Below are 19,161 nucleotides of genomic sequence, written 5' to 3'. Positions count from 1 at the left end.
TCATTAATATACATATCTTGGGGATTTGGAAATGAATGGAATCATGTATGTCCCTGAAAATGAAGAGAAGATGAAATTTGTTCAACTCCAGGAGATTGTGGTGGAGGAGGTCCCATCGGTCCACTCGATGGTCCTGGTTCACTCAGTCACAAGAATTTTAGGACATGATGTCCTTCCACCTCACAATGAGTACACCTAATATGAAGTCTTGCAAGACGTGAAGGTGAAAGATATTTTAATATATCTGTCAAGGTAACAATATGATTCTAAAGGCCCATAATAACAAGATTTTTTGAAGAACCCCTGCTTCTACAATTTTGTGGATAGCCAACCATAACTTTTATTTGTATCACTTGTTCCAGATCATCTTGAAGTGTAGCAATCTTTCGCTGATACAAAGGAATGTGAGTCATTGGTAACATGGCCTTAATAAAGAAATATATTTGATGATTTGGATCAATAGGATAAGACAATTTGCTAATATAATCTTTAAAATGTTGCATACATTGCCAAGTAGATTCTCCCTCCTGTTGGCAAATATACAACAATTTTGTCAATCCTTGCTAATTTGACTGAGGTAACTTAAATTATTGAAGAAACTCTTGCTTCACTAGATCCATACTGACATTGGGGTTAAGATGAAACCATTTGATAAACCACCGTAGTGCTCTATCCCACAATGAAGTTTGAAATTCAATAAAATTAGTTTCATCAAGGGTCTGTCAAGTTGTCCAAATAGCCTCCCATAAATCCCAGTGTTGTTCGATATGTTCACTCCCTCTTCCTAAAAATTTTGGGTATCTCATAAGTGAGACGGTTGCAATTGTAACCTCTAGTTATTTCTCTAGAGGAAACAAGTATAAATCCTTCAGAGCCCAGTTGAGAACAATTGGCTGAACTTAGCTAACCAATACTACCAACACTACCTTTGCCTTTATGTCAATTATGCACTATTTGGAGTTTAATGAGATTACGTACCTTATAAAAGAGAAGATCGAAACATTGATATGGCACAAGGGGTATGTTAGTGAAAGGGAGAGTCATGCTATTATGTTGTGAGGTTCTATACTCTGGTACTAAATCATCCTTAAAGAAAAACCACCTTATCATAAAATGAAAATCATCATCTATTGGTGTGCTCATTTGATAACATAGTGGGTTAGTTTGTTGATTCAGGTGTTCGAAATCCTTCTAATTCCACATGTACTTGAGTAGTCAATTCTAAGCCCTCCACTTTATTCCCACTAGTAGCTCCTATTTTTCTAGAAAAGGAAGCATTACCGAACCTCTTAAACTGTCTCCTATGCACTACAATTCCTTTCTTCTAACCTTAACTTCCCACAACTTCGCTTCTTGCCACTCATAAGCTATTCTTTCCCTCTGCAACGCTCTAAAATATCTCACCTTATACAACTTTTTTGATTCGTTAGAATGACTTCTTAATTGTCCCGCATCTTCACGACATTCCTCTCCCCTAATCCATTCCCCCAATACTAAAAAAATAAGCTTCCATTCTACCTTGTGGAAATACCAATAAACTGTCTTCAACCACCAGTAATTTAATCCAATTAGGAATCTCTTTTAGTAGTCATCCCTGTAGCCCTAACTTGAATATGGCTTTTGTACAAGAGAAGGATTTTTTATTATTAGTCACAAATTCAATGATGTAGCTCTCAAGAGTCATGTTAACCCAATAAACAACAGCTCTTGTTAAATCTGTATCCAACTGATGTGATAAGCCAGATCAGCTGCAATCCAAGTTCCGCGCAGCTTTTCCTTCTTCGCATCACTAGATTTATGCTAAAGTAAAATAAACCAATTATCTAGTTCCACTAGAAACTTCCACCAAAATATATTGTATTGATCATAAGCAAGCTTGGCATACAGAACCTCCTCTCAGATCCAATCTTGATCCCTGTCTCTAAATTCTTCTTGCTACAAAATAAAGTGAGAAACTTTCTCATGCCACCATTCTTGAATCTGTGGCTAGTATACCTTGGTTGCATGACCTAGATCCCATAAGAAGCTCGAGGCTCCAACAACTGAACCATTTGTTGGTGGAAACATTTAAATGAAGTTTGACCTAGGGTTTGACCTAGGGTGTCAACAAAGGTTTTCGTATAGTCTAGCACTTCGCCGGGATTTTCATTCCCTTGGATCAAAGGAGCATCTCACCTTAGGTGACCAAGAACCACATAAAGATACAAGGGAATCAAGAAATATATATTATGTAGTATGCACAATGATTCATACATTCATTTGTGGCAGTTTAACTTATACATTTCACAAAGAATAACACCATGTAGAAAATTTTAAAAGCGGTGCAAAATACATAAACAGATGACAAAAATCCCATTGTCCCTTTATTATTAAAAAAATAGAGTCAAATTACAACAATGTTTCTCCAATATAGCTCACGACACATTACAAACTTGCAAACAAATATTACAGCTAAAAACAAGCATAAAAAATAATAATTATATATTCAGATCCATTGACGAATCTAGGGCAAATATAGTTAATGTGATTCTTCTTAGCACGATAACTATTTGTGCGGTGTTTTCTATTTTTCTTTTTATACCAATCTTCACTTATTATTATTAGAGCATTTCTTCTTTAGCTCATCAAATATCTATCAGAACAAAGAGACATGAACACAATAAGTTGGCATTCCGCCAGGGCCAAAACATCTCCCTGTTGGAGAGGAAAACCCGCACAAAATTATTCTTATAGAGATTCCAATTAACGAATACCAATACCATGGCCCTTGACCTATTAGGGAACTCCAAGACCAACACACCAATCCTCTTTCTTTGTCAATGTTGAGCTCATCATCATTGCTACGCCATTACTACACCACTTCATTACTGTTGTAGCATCTTTGCTATCTCTTCACTGAGGTCTTCATCAACTAGACCTCCAAGTTGAGATATGTGTTGGAGAGATTCCTTTTGATCCATTGATATCATGAATGTATCATCATAGCCTTCACTAATATCATAACATTTATATCTTCATCAAGCATGAGATTGTGACTGCACCTTAATGAATGCCGAGATGGTGTGTTACTATGATTTCCTTCCATTATGCAGAGATAGTGTGTAGTATAGTAGGATTCCTGAGATCATTCTTACTATGGTTATCAAAAAACTCAGATATATATCGAGAAGGAGACTGTGTTATTCTTGACACCTAGTCATTCTTATGCCAATATTATCTCACTATATTACCCATCTGAAATTACATTGATACTTCTCCATCCAAGGTCTTGAATTGTTGCCTTGATCTGAGATTCATAAAGCTCCTGTACCCATCCGAGATTGTAGAGAATTTTGAAATTTATGAGATTCTTTGGTGACCCTACACGCCTATTTATAGTTGTTATCTCTCCATAAATAAGCCGACATATCCTATGAACCGGTGTGTCACCTTTTATGAGCCAACTTGACAATTATATATGTATTGAGGCTGACATAGCTATTCATCTTCATTGTTTTGCTTGCATACCTCTTCATGTGCTTGTCTTGGAGGATTGTGCTTTTTTTGGAGAGCTATTTAGACACATGACATTTGACTTTTTGACATCCTAAGGATCTCAATGAGAGCAACTAAATAAATAGACCTCTTTCTCATTAAAACCATGAAACAAAGAATAGTAAATTCATTTTACAAAAATCATAATTACAATTTCATGAAGACCGAACCTAGTTACACTTTCTTAAACACTCCCTCTTAACTTGTGATATATTCATGATGGTAATTGGTCATTCAAAATCTGAAGAATTTGTCATAAGAAGATTTAGATTGGTAACCCATATGTATAGCATCATAGTAACCAACATTGTTTCCACAACAAGGCCTTGAGAGACAACTCTATCTCTCATTAGATCAGAGCACAATGTTGGTGATACCAATCACTATAGACACCTTCATCATTGTCCCTAAAGGTACATACCCACCCGGGTGTTCACTAAGTATGACCTTCTAGGACTATTCTTATCTTGGTTTCCCAACCCTCAAAGAATATCAGTCGGCTTGCCTACTCTTGGCTTGGATGCCCTACACATCCTCAAAGAGCATCAGATGCCAGATGATTACCTAATCCTCCATTATTTCTTCCAAAGTGTTGACAAGAATGTTGTGTCTATCACTTCCTCTCAACTAGGGAGGATATCATGTGTTTACATTTCTCTTCATGGCCTTCACTTAGACTTACAGTTATTAGTCTTGGTCTAGTGCATGACACATGAAATAGAAAAACACAATTGTGACTCCTTTTTAATCAGGGATGATCCAATCCAAGCTCCCTCTTGATCAAGTACTTGTCAGAGCTTCCTCTTAACTAGGGACTCTTCTATACATCATGTACTTCTTCTTTTTTGGGTCCTTCACCTTCTTGACCAAATTCCTTCCTTGATGTCATGAAAATTAGTTGAGCTTCTTCCTTGTAGGGAAAAAAGCATTGATCCTTTCCTCCTTAGTTCATCTTGTCATTCCTTTCTTCATGGAATGTGGCCTTCTTCATATCTAGAACCTTCATCATGTGCTACTTCTTCAACATGATTCTTCTATTCACCACATGAATGTTAATTTTACTTGTATTTACAACTCTTCCTTGAGTAGCACTGCATGAACTTATCCAGATATTTTTCAAGAAATCAAAACATCATATTAAATCAAATGATACCTTACGAGATGGATCTTCATTATGATATCTTCTTGAAGGTATCAACATCTTGCACACATATTGACACATCTCCCAAATATATCCATTGTCAAGAGACTTCATCATTTTCATATCTTCATCAGAGTCTTCACATCTTTCTGGGAGATTTCCTAGTCAAATCTTCGTGGTCTTTTGGATGTTGATTTCCTTCATTATGGTTTTATATCTAACGATATGTTCCTTCTCCACACATTGCATTCCTAGGTGTTTTTAATCAGATTTTATTAGCTGTAGTCATATTATGTTGTTTTCATCTAGTGTGTCTTATTCCTTCCTAGATCCTTTCAGAGGAGGAGATCCTTTTTCTCTTGATCATGCTTCTCAACATAGAAGTAATGATCCATGTTACCCGCAACTGTATGACATGACATTATAATTTTAAGCACAAGAATATATACATTATTTTACCTTTAGGTCATCGAGGCTTCTTCCAACATCTTTCTTGATTGAAAATATCCTCAATCCCTTGATCTACTTCATGTCATACCATTATCTCATGGATTCCATAAGTTGGAGTTCTTATTGAAACACTTGTTGCCTCTCTAGATTAGTGAACCCTATGATGAGGATTCAATCAGAGAATTTTGAGGATCTTGTATATCCCTAACTGGTAGATGTCTCCTTTTTGACTTAATGTATGATGAGACTTGTCCTAGATGACTTCTTCATTTCCTTCAATGTGCACTGAGGTTCCCAAGAGCTATATCCTTCATGTTTTTTCTGTCATGGATTTTGTCCTTCATGATTCCCATGGTGATGTCATGAGCTCTTTTTCCTAATGCTTCCATGATGCCATGATGCGTAATCGTCATATATTATAACATATTCTTATGATAGGACCCTTTTGTGAGGGATACTATACCAATCATAGTAGAGATCTGTTACTCACTCTTTCCTTGGCCCTTTTCTTTAGCTTCCTCCATTCATCTGGTCATATGATCTTCCATAATTTTAGTTATACCTATTATTCCTGTTTGAGGACCAAAATTCCCTTTCCTTTCGGCACATGATTTAGTCCTTTACCATTAAATACTTTTTCCATCAACTTATCTTTCTTTATTTAGCATAGAGACCATAAGTTGTCAAGTGAGGTAACCTCCTTATCCCATGGATATTATTTACCTTGATTATCTGTTAGTGCATTATAGATTACTGATGGTTATCTTCCTTCTTAGATCTTGTAGATGAGTCCTTATGAAGATATCATACATCCTTTGATCCCATTACTTTCATGTAGATCAGACTTCATGTAACCTTCTTCATTGCACATTTAGAGAATGAGTTTGTCTTATAAATTTTCTTTGATTTCTCTAATATTTCTATATGAGGGGATCTTATAAGTATCCCTTTCCATAAATTCAAAGGAGACCTTTTAATGATTTTAGCTTTTTAGACGAATATGACAATCCTCCTTCTTCATGCAAGGAATCTTGATGACCCATTCAACCTATAGATGTCCTTGCAATCATGAAGTCATTTAACCAAAATTGATTATAGAATGAAAATGTAATATCCCTCCCCTTAATAATAAATAATAAATAATAAGAATAATAAATAATAATATAATAATAAATAATAAATAATAAAAATAATTAATAATTAATAATAGAAATAATAAATAATAATAAATAATAAAAATAATAAATCATAAATGTTAAATAATAAATGATATTAAAAATATATACAAGGAAAATAAATAAAAATAATAAAAATAAAAATAGTAAAAACCATACCAAAACTCTAAATAAGAATAAATAGAAATAAAACAAGAAAACTATAAAAAGGAAGGCAATAAAACAAGAAAAGCTAAAAATCAAAAGAAAAGTAAAGAAATAAAACAAGAAAGCTAAAAATCAAAAGAAAGTTGCATGTAGACACATGGAGTGTGTGCATATGGTTCCCCTTCCAATGTTGTTCTATTTAATAGATGGTGAGGAAGATGAGAGGCATTCATGCATTCCATCATTCCGAGATTCTATCTTGCATTTTCTTGGGAGAATGGAGTTCTAAGGCTTAGGAGTCTCTGGCAGTAGTACATTGATTGAGGGCTCGGGGGTGGCCAGTTGTAGCAAATCCTTGAATAATTGAGCCTACAGTTGGGTGGAGAGTCGTCCCCAAAACCTTGTTGTCATCTGGCAGACATTGATCACAGATAATATAGGTATGTACTTATTTGTTGATTCTGATTTTAATTAGGAAATTAATTTTATATTTATTTTGGACTGTTACATATGGTATTAGAGCTTTGGCTCAACCCTTAGGGCCTATGGGCATCTTAGAAAAAAAAATTATTTTGTTGGAATTTTTAACTTGACTTGTTTTGAAGTTACAGGATGGTTACTTCGAGGAGACCGCATATTTTTTCTACAAACCCTCGCTATACACGTAAATTTTTTATTCAGTGCATACTTACTGCATAGTTATATTTTGATGGTGTTCATTTTTAAATTCATTCCTATGAGTAATTTCCACAGCGAATCTTATCATGTACATATTTTCATATACGGGCTCCTTCTTGTTGTCCCTTGCATCTTTATTGGTTGTTTATTCCAATTTTCTTAATCCAGAGACCACCCAATTATTTATAATCAAATTTCATGGGAATTGTTGGGGATTCTGAATTAGAGCCCATGGAGGCATGGAAAGCTTTTTAATTGTTCACAACGTGGCGCTTTAAAAGAGAAATTTTTTATTTTACCTTAATTAAATTAATCCATATTTTTTTTTTAATGAAGTGAAATAATTTAATTTAAATAGAAAAAAAAATGCATGCAAGTAGTAGTTGTCTATAACCCCAGATTTTCTCTATTCTTGTAAAGCCCCTCTTTCCTTGATTACTAAAACCCTTGCTTGATAACCCATAAATTATTCCTTTTACCTTAGGCAGTTTCCTCCTAATATAAATTATTCCTTTTACCTTAGGGAGTTTCCTCCTAATATATTATGTGAATTTTAATGAAAACGAACTTACAATACTCGATTCTCTTCCGTGAAAGAATGAAATGCAATAAGATTTATTTAATGGTAAGTTTCGGTACTGTCAATAAATTTTTTTGGGTGCCTCCACGTAGAGGGAACAGAGTTATGGATTATTAAATTTTGGGTCCTTCGAAACATAGTCAAATAATTTAATTTTCAAGTTTTCTATCCTTATGTGATCCACCCCTCAATTGATGCAATTGCGAAGGAAGTTAAATTTCGAGAAAGCTCATGTTGTTTTAAATTGTTACTTCGAATATAGTTTCATGTTCCCACCATGGCCTAGTTCACAATCAGTCCACTTAGCAGTTTTGGTTATCAAGCTTTGTCATAAACGACGAAGTCTATTTTTCTTTATTATTTAATAACTCAAGTTGTCGCTGAGTTAACCGGATTGTCCAGCTGTCATTGAGTCAGATTATTTTGACTTTACCGAACCCAAATACAAGTGAATTTTGACTATTATTTTGCTGAAGCTATTTTGGTATTAAATTTTGGAGTTACTCAATGTTTTCAGTTATTATACCCCATTTTTTTTAATCTTCAAAGTGGGATTATTAGTTTTACTAATCATGATGCGGGAATGCGTTATTCCTCTTTTCATTCCTTACCTGTGGAATATATGTTGGAAATTCATTTTCTTAAAGTTTATATTAGTCCTTGTATTTTCTCTCATTAATATTTTCAGGAGGGGTATTTAAACGTTCATTTGAAAATTCTCTTTTACTATTTAAGGGATTATTCCTTCGTAATCTCATAATAAAAATACATTTTCTTGAGTGAGTTCCAGATTTATTTCTATTGTATCGCATATCCTTATTTAGAAGGGAGGATTTCTTGCGAAGTGACTAACTCTTTAATTTAATTTTCATTTCATTATATTTATATCTAATTTATTGGATTGCTTCACTTGGTCATTAATAAATCTAGACTTCATGAATGATGCGGGAATGCGTTATTCCTCTTTTCGTTCCTTACCTGTGGAATATATGTTGGAAATTCATTTTCTTAAAGTTTATATTAGTCCTTGTATTTTCTCTCATTAATATTTTTAGGAGGGGTATTTAAACGTTCATTTGAAAATTCTCTTTTACTATTTAAGGGATTATTCCTTCGTAATCTCATAATAAAAATACATTTTCTTGAGTGAGTTCCAGATTTATTTCTATTGTATCCCATATCCTTATTTAGAAGGGAGGATTTCTTGCGAAGTGACTAACTCTTTAATTTAATTTTCATTTCATTATATCTATATCTAATTTATTGGATTGCTTCACTTGCTCATTAATAAATTTAGACTTCATGAATGATGCGGGAATGCATTATTCCTCTTTTCGTTCCTTACCTGTGGAATATATGTTGGAAATTCATTTTCTTAAAGTTTATATTAGTCCTTGTATTTTCTCTCATTAATATTTTCAGGAGGGGTATTTGAACGTTCATTTGAAAATTCTCTTTTACTATTTAAGGGATTATTCCTTCGTAATCTCATAATAAAAATACATTTTCTTGAGTGAGTCCCAGATTTATTTCCATTGTATCCCATATCCTTATTTAGAAGGGAGGATTTCTTGCGGAAGTGACTAACTCTTAAATTTAATTTTCATTTCATGATATTTATATCTAATTTATTGGATTGCTTCACTTGGTCATTAATAAATCTAGACTTCATTGCTAATTGTTTGATCTCATTGGCTATTTGGTCTAAATTACATTGAGTAATTCTTCTTTATCTCACTTGTGTTTTAGATTGAAGTAGTATATCTTTAATTTCCTAATCAGTAATCTCATCTACGATCATTTACTTGTGCTTTCATTTGCATAATTATCACTTGCTCCATTTGTCATAACATATTATAATTGAAGATTTTTAAGAGCACTTTCTATTAAGGCATTTGAGTTATTGTTCTAACATTTTCATCTAATTTTCATTTCGTTTACTTGCTTTATTGATTAATCCTTACATGCTTCATTGAATCATTGTTGTAAGATAATAATCTTGTCATAAATCTTGATTACAAGTGAATTGGTATTTCTTTTTTTGAAGCATCTTGTTTTGAGAGATGAGGGTTTGACATTGAGAGAACCTGGTGACAATTGAGAGAGAACTATGTGTGAGCTAACACAAAGCCAGATTATCTTCCACCCCTTTATTGGCAAGGAGGTCTGCTAATCTATTTGCATTCCTTCTGATATGAACAAAAACAATTGCTTGCCCTTCTACAATGATTGCTGCTAGTTGTTAAACATCGTGGTCGAAGCAGCAACAACTTTTGCATTCGTGAGCTGGAGAGCCACCAAGTATGCAGTTGGCCATTTGAGTGGGTGGAGATTATGTGATCGGGCTATAATGAGGAAATGGTACTATTGATCTTATTGTGTGTGCATATTTCTCGACATTGTTGTCGAAAGGAACAATGGAATTTGCAGGAACACACATATCCATGACTGCAAGCTTACAATCTTATGTCTTATGCGGGAAATTTATGTCTTATCTGGGCAATTAATATGGCTAAATGTGTTGTAATTTAGGTATTCGATATGGTGTTGCCTTCGCGGGTGCGCTTGCAGGCAGGCCATATAATTAATAAAATGATTTTATTTTGGTGTTGGGGAGGAATAACCTTCCCAGTCATCTGATCCGGTTCTGGGTCAGGTGATAGTGTCTCTTCTTATTATGATGTGGAATATTTCTTGATGGTTTGATTTCTTAAATTTCCTAGGAGTAATTATTTAATAGCCATAAAAATCTCAAGATACATTCAATAAATTTATTTAACGATTTATTTTTTTAAAAGCAGTCCATTTAGTTCTTCTAACATAAGTTATGATTGCTTAAACAGATACTTAAATATTTCACTCTACAGCACAAAAATTTTGATCCTTAAAATTCATGAATCTGTGGAATTAATATTGGTGTGACATATAATGATGAATAAATTTCTTTCGAAGATAAAAGTACCTTCTTTGCACAATAATGCCACCAATATTCTTAAGCTTTAGTCATTCGAATTTGGATAAGACATTGAGACAATTCTCTAAGATTTATTCTAAAATCATTATGACCTTCTAACTCATGTTTTCCATGGTTTTATACTACAAATTTGTGATTGTTGATAATTTATGGTAATTTATGGTTTAAGTATTGTGATTATTGATAATTTATGATAAAATATATCTTATTAAATTCATAAACTCTGATAATAACTTTTTAACTTTGTTATTATTATACTCTGATATACTTGTTAAACTAGCTACAACCAACTTATTTCTCTAAAATCATTACAAAAGTAGGATATTAAATTATGGAAGTGAGACCTAAAATTTTAGGGGTACCACCATTTATTTTGGAAGATCAACTAAAAATGTTTGGCTAGTATAAGTTTGGTGCACTCATTAGTTCCTCATTGGTTTTCCCATGCATCATTATAGACAACAGATTCTTTGGTTCTATGCTCTCATTAGAATCTCATTACATGGTAAAACCACTATCTCATTTTCTTGAGTTGTTTATGCTTGCATTCTCTTATCATTTTCTAAACACTATTTCATAAAAAGAAAAGTGATACTACGGGTCTCTCCATTACAACCACAAGAAAAAGTGAAATTCTAAATGAGTCACCTAATTAAAGGTATATAGTTTTGTTATGACTCATTGATTCATTGGAAAAAATATTGTAATCTTGGATGGTGATAATCTACCCATAATTAATGATGTCTAATTGTTGGCATGTTTTTTGTAACAAATCTCTAATGCTGGTGCAACCACTCACCGCTAGTCCATTTGACAACATATTTTTTGAAGTATTTGGATAATTGAAGTTAAAATTTGTCACCAATTAAAGTGCTCTAAAATAGTGAAATATGTTCCAATTGACAATGGATAAACTCCGATATCTTATTACCTTTGGATGATCATTGTTCACTAGCATCTGTTCATTATTTCATTGTTCAATCTGATCTAAAAACACAGAGATAACATTCCTTGAATGTTGATCATACTATTCACTAATTATTTGGGTTGGATTGTTTTTCTCATTGTCCTTTAGCAATAGCAGTTGCTTCGAATTTCTCTGGTCTATTATTGCAAGAACACAACTCTCTCAATATGATCTTCTAATAAATTTAATTTTACACTGCCATTGCCATTCAGATTACATGTATCTGCTCATTTACTACTATATTCTCAATGGAAAATCGTACAGACTTGGATTTCAGTTTAGATGTTGAGTATAATGTTACATGAGGTTTCGTGATTCAAGTTTAATTACATATAGTGGATAAAGATGTCGAAAGAGAAATGGAAAGGAGAAACTTGCTAATGATAGTTCATGTGATTATGGCCAACTTGGATTGTAGAGAAGAAGTATCACAACAGGGGTAAGAAATCAATAAGATGAAACAACTGATTTTAGAACATAATGGAAGAGTTGGTATAATCATGACTTGGTACTCTAAAGGTATCACTATAAGGTCTATCTAAGGATGATGCACATAAAGAAGAAAATATTGGCAATCAACTAATGAACTTGAAAAATTAGGGTAATAATGAAGGTTATTTTAAGGAGCCTGTAAAGTATGATAAATAGAATGATTGGAGAAGATAATTTGTGTGCATAACAACATCTATAACAATGGGAGAGCCACATTGTAAAGTTTTTCATAGGTGACTAACTATATGAATGAATTATGCATAACAAGACGTATGATAAGGAGATTTTATTATGTTGATGTCTTAAAACATAAAAAGATAAGTGAATTACACTTGGTATCTATCTTAATGAATTTATTTATCAGGTCTTACCCAAGTTGGAAATAGCAGCAACATTTCCAAGGTATATCAGTGTTATAGGAGAGGAGGAAAAACCACAATGATTGGAGGTGAGAAATTCAAGTCAATTTAATAAAATAGAATGAAGTGAAGAAACTTCCATTTTTGAAGCCAATAGACATGGAATAGTAGGAAATCAAGACAGGGATAAAAAGAAAAATATATCTATGAATATTGGATAGGAGAAAATGAAGGGATGTTCTATCAAGAAGAAAGTTCTTTTAAAGGTATTAATGAGTAGAGCTAGAAACACCATAGGTAATGGTCATAATGATGATCTACATATTTTAAAAATGTGAAGGTGTGAAGTTGCATGATGACCAAATGATAATAAACGAGGAAGATATAGGAAGGAATGTTGCTAGAAATTTTAGACGGATACCTTGAGAAGGATTGTGTACATAGTGCCAAAAAAAGTCAATGTCAATTAATAGAGATTGTACTTGACTCATTGTTTCATGAGTAGGACTTTCCATAACGTTAAAAGAGGTCGTTTCCACATTTAAGTTTCTCATGGACAATGATGGTAGTAGTGTTTCCAACTGTTTCAAAATCTAAAATAATGATACTATTTAATAAGAAAGAGTCTTTTGCCCAACTTGATGAAACTGAATTTATGAGAAAGCAATCAAGTGGTATTGAGATACGAACTTTACGAACTTGACGAGATCAGAAAATATTTATGTGGATGAAGTGCTGATTGTTAAATAAGTCAACATGGATTAACAAATCCTTGCAAGTAAATTAACCATGATATAAAATTAAATCATGATGAAAAAATGTTTATATGCAATTGCATATAGCGGTATTGGAATCAGTAAACCAAAGGGTAAATGGATGTAAAATCAAAGGATTTTAATCTTGAGATAGATGATTTAAATAATGATGCTATCACTAGGAAGAATATATGACGAGAGATTAAGACTCAAGATGATGAGGCTCATGTGAAATTTAATGATGTACTTAGATGATTATACCATTGGTGTAAATAATCAACTACCTAGTAGAAAGAAGTCGAACTGATTATTGAAAAGTAATTGACAACTTGATGAAAAAATATTGATGATGTTTCATGCTATCATGGTAGGAAGATAATGATGTAAATATGGTTCTTATAATGATAAGGTGTCCATACAATAGTAGCGATATGCAGAGGTATTATGATGTTATGTCAAGATATATTGACATATTCATTTACTAAGTGATGATAGGTATTTACTGTTCAATACTCATGATAGATATGATATGCATAACGTGGCATAGGAATTATGATGCTATAATATGACGATTATTGACATGTGGTTCATTTATGAGAAGTCATGATATGTCTTTAATATAATTATGTTGATGGTATAACTGAAGCATGCGATAGTTCCGTACAAATCTATGACATGCATGAGCATGCAATTCCTTATTATTCATAATGTTGCAATTAACAAAGATGAACATTCTTATGATGACATGCAAGAGTTGGCATGTGGATTATTTCCTATGATACTATGATGGTATGGTTAATGCATTGGATGCATATGATTCACACGACTCCACAAATGGGCCGAGAGGGCCAGTTTATTTGATGATCTCGTGCGAGCCCATACACATGAGGGAGAATAAGTAACACCATATGGGCTGGGAACAAAAGTAAATCAACACTACATATGCCAGTGGTTCCTTTGTCTTATGTATAGCTCTTGATGGATAGCTCTAGAAGAGCTATGGGACCATCTTGAGGAGGCCAAGTGCCTGATGTTCTAGGCTAGGTGCCTGTTATTGGATTGGGATGCCGAAGTCTGGAAGGGATGTAAAGGACTTCGATGCCTGGGGCTATGCGCCTTAGTAGTTGTGGAGGGAGTGGGTGAGCCTTGCGAGATGCCCGGGGTCATTGAATACCAGACCGGATGCCTCCCTTGAGGCAAATGAGGTCTGAGTCAGGCGCAAGCCTTGGACTAGGATACAGACCGGTTCGGGCTTAGCCTGGTGCCGAAAGTGGGAAAAATGACAGAGATTCCTTGAGATTTCCCAGGGTGTTGGGGACTTTCGATGCCTGCTGGTTATACTAGTTCAGCAGAGGATGTTGGACACAAGAAGTAAATAAAATAATAAATAATAAATAATAAAAATAATGCATAATACATAATTCAACATAACTTTAGGACGAAGTTCCTTAAAGGGGGAGAGTATGTAATATCCCTCCCCTTAATAATAAATAATAAATAATAAGAATAATAAATAATAATATAATAATAAATAATAAATAATAAATAATAAATAATAATAATAGAAATAATAAATAATAATAAATAAACCACTTAATAATAAATAATAAATGATATTAAAAATATATACAAAGAAAATAAATAAAAATAATAAAAATAAAAATAGTAATAACCATACCAAAACTCTAAATAAGAATAAATAGAAATAAAACAAGAAAACTATCAAAAAGAAGGAAATAAAACAAGAAAAGCTAAAAATCAAAAGAAAAGTAAAGAAATAAAACAAGAAAGCTAAAACAAGAAATAAAACAAGAAAAGCTAAAAATCAAAAGAAAAGTAAAGAAATAAAACAAGAAAGTTGCATGTAGACACATAGAGTGTGTGCATGTGGTTCCCCTTCCAATGTTGTTCTATTTAATAGATGGTGAGGAAGATGAGAGGCATTCCTGCATTCCATCATTCCGAGATTCTATCTTTCATTCTCTTGGGAGAATGGACTTCTAAGACTTAGGAGTCACTAGCAGTAGTACGTTGATTGAGGGCTCGGGGGTGGCCAGTTGTAGCAAATCCTTGCACAATTGAGCCTATGGTTTGGTGGAGAGTCGTCCCCAAAACCTTGTTGTCATCTGGCAGACATTGATCACAGATAATATAGGTATGTACTTATTTGTTGATTCTGATTTTAATTAGGAAATTAATTTTATATTTATTTTGGACTGTTATAGAAAATTTACTTACTTGGCATGTGAAGATCAAATCTTCACCTAGATCATGTTAATGAAGAGGATATATGAGGGCTTATTCTTGGATGACATTCTTTTAAGTGAGAAATCCTTTCAATAGAAAAGGTTGCTTCGTTCTCATGAGGATGATTTGTTACTTAATAAGACGATCTTCTTCTTGGGAAAGGAGATGATCCTTGCTTCATTTCCTAACCTTAGAGATGACAATGCCTTCTTGCCTTCAATATGATTTGCCTTCTTCTGTAGGATAGGTATGGACTACTTCAATCCTTTCCAAGATGATAAGATTTTGATTTTGAGGTCATTTGAGTTTCATAGCTTTGTAGATATCTTGATGAGAGTCTTGATGGTATTTTGATGATGGTGATGTGGAGACATAAGTTCTTGATTTGGAGTTACCTTGCTATTGTAGACTTCTTGTTGTAGACTTGATCCTTTAATATTGACAAAACCCTTAAATTTGTTTTGATTCCCTTCTTCAATATTGATCCTTGAATGTCTCTTTTTTTCCTTTCCTTTGACTTCAACACCTTAGCTCTCATACCATGTTGAAGAATCTAGGGAAAATGGAGTTAATGTGATTGTTCTTAGCATGATAACTATTTGTGAGGTGTTTTCAATTTTTCGTTTTATAACAATCTTCACTTATTTTTATTAGAGTGTCTTATTTAGTTCATCAAATAGCTACCAAAACAAAAAGACAAGAACCTAAGAAGTTGGTATTCTACCAAGGCCAAAATCTCTCCCTCTTAGAGAGGAAAACCCACAAAAGTATTTTTATAGAGATTCCAATTGAAGAATACCAAGACCATGACCCTAGACCTATTAGGCCACTCCAAGACCAAGAAATCAATCCTCTTTCTTTGTCAATGCTGAACTCATCATCATTGCTGCACCATTACTACACCAATTCATTACTATTATAGCATCATTGTCCCTTCGCCGAGGTCTTCATCAACCAGATATCCATGTTGAGATATGTGTTGGAGAGCTACCTTTTGATCCATTGATATCATGAATGTCTCATCATTGCCTTCATTGAGATCATAACCTTTATATCTTCATCAAGCACGAGATTGTGACTGCACCTTAATGAATGCTGTGATGGTGTGTTACTATGAGTTCCTTCCATTACGCCAAGACAGTGTGTAGTATAGTAGGATTCCTGAGACACTTCTTACTACGGTTATGAAAGCATTGATATATGTACCGAGAAGGAGACTGTGTTATTCTTGACATCTAGTCATTCTTATGTCAAGAGTATCTCACTTTATTACCCATTTGAAATTAAAATGATACTTCTCCGTTCGAGGTCCTAAAGTGCTACCTTAATATGAGATTCCTACACCTCCTATACCCATCCGAAATTGCAACAATGTAAACTTTTAAACGGGAACTGATATGATTACCGATTTCGTAGAGGTAGCAAAAAGTGACCCGATTTTGAAAAGTGGCGATGGAGAATACACTCTTTTCTTTTCGGAGCATATTTTTGAAACTTTAAATTTTCTTATGTATCAAATGTAAATATTTGTTCTTAAACGTTAATGATTTTCATGCCGACTTTGAAATGTGTTGATAGAACATGAACCCTTTTTTTAGAGGGCTTATTTTTTACTCTTTAAATTTTTCAATGTATTAAGTGTGGATTTTTTTTTTAATGTTACATCTTTTGACACTGTAAAAAATTTTATGTGCAATATTTTTTAAATCATTACTTAACAAATTTTCTAGTTGTTTTATTTTTCTTTTTTTAAATGTTGATTACTTAAAAAAACATATATAAAAAACACAAAAAGCCATAGAAAATATAAATAAAATAAAATTATATCGTAAACCATAAAAGAATATAGAGAAAAAAAAAAAAACTTAAAAAAACTATAAAATTAAGTAAAAATAATAAAAAAAAAAACTATAAAATTAAGTAAACATAATTTTTTTGCTAAAAAGCATTAACAAAAAAGTACAAAAAAATAAAAAATAAAAACAAACTAGATTAAAAAAATAGAAAATTAACAAAAAAAACCAAAAAAAAAAATAAATCCAAAAAGAAATTATATATATATATATATACTCTCATCAAAGAAGAATACTTGAGAAAACTCTGAATCACATGAAATCAGGCAAGAAAGAAACAACTCTCAAGACAAGCAGGGGGAAAGCCTCGTCCAACAACGAAAGAGTGACCACAACAATCCCTCAAGCATCAAATGTTATGAGGATTCGAATACTGCACAAAATAAATCTTCATTTAACAACAAAGCAGATCTCCTAGACCAAACTTCTTCTTCGACTATCTTCAAAGGGACGAACACAATAGATCGCGAAGCTAGGACACCAATGTCCCGAGAACCACAAGAGATGAAGGAGATGCAACATAAAGAAAGTTGGAAGATCGTAGATAAAAAGAAGAAAGCTACAACACCAATCTCGCAAAGAAAGACGAGGAGCCAGACAATTAGAAACTAAGAAAATTATAGGTCCGATAGACCAATTTGGTCTCAGTGGACATTAAACATCATCATCATCCTCATCATAAACTTGCGCATTTTTATCTAAGAAAAAATTAAACACACACACACACACACACACACATATATATATATATATATATAGAGAGAGAGAGAGAGAGAGAGAGAGATATCTTAAAATAACAAAAACATATTTAAAAATAAAATTAATGCATATTTAAAAAAAACATAAACTTTTGTTTTATAAAATAAAAATATATATTTAAAAATTCACATAAATTTTTTCTTTTTAAAATAAAATTATATATTTAAAAAAAATTATATGTTTAGTTTTATTTTTTATTTTACATATATCCTAAACACTGCCTATTATAAAAAGAGGCCTCATCTGGAAGATTGGTAATGGGGCATCAGTGCGCATCGGTCTTGATCCCTGGACCGGTAGTGGGAATGCATATCAGCTTCCTCCAGATTTGATCACATTTCTCAACAACATAGGTGTCATGTATATCTCTCAACTTGGTGATCATCGCAACTCATCTATTTTTCATCAAGCTTGGCACACTGGTGAGGATTGGCTCATATCAATTCAATGGGAAAGATAGTGAGAAAATTTTCAGCACGCTTTAACAAAATCCCATGTCTGACTCAACGATGACGAGGACGAACTACTCTGGGGTCTCTCCAAAAAGGGCCACTACTCACCCAAGCATGGGTATGACCTCATACAAGCAGAGGCAAAGCCAGACAGACAAATGAGTTGGTGGACTCAGCTTTGGAAGTTAAAAGCTCCCCTACGCACTATCTTACTGATGTGGAATATCATTGAGGATAAAACACCCACAGGAGTTAATTTAAGGAAAAGGGCATTCATGGGACCTTCCTAGTGTGTACTCTGTCATCAGGAAGAGTCCAACCATCACTTATTCCTTGAGTGCCCTACTTCAAAACAGTTATGGTCACAAGTCCTGCTCACTCTTAACATCAATCTATGCTGGCAGGGTGCAGACATCCCTACTGCATGGGACAGTTGGTGGGGAGCTACATCGGATCCTAAAAGTCGAAATCTGCCGCTTCTAGTTTCTTGGCACATCTGGATGTGTCGAAACAATATCATTTTCTAGGACCGACCTATAAATTGGGCATTGATCCCACCAAAGATCTGCTCGGCCTATGAGGAAATTCTAGCTGAAGA

The sequence above is a fragment of the Pinus tabuliformis genome, chromosome Q (genome assembly GCF_031772625.1).
Source record: "Pinus tabuliformis cultivar Carrire ecotype Pingquan chromosome Q, CPIR1, whole genome shotgun sequence".
Taxonomy (NCBI): Eukaryota; Viridiplantae; Streptophyta; class Pinopsida; order Pinales; family Pinaceae; genus Pinus; species Pinus tabuliformis.
This window is presented reverse-complemented; position numbering follows the sequence as displayed.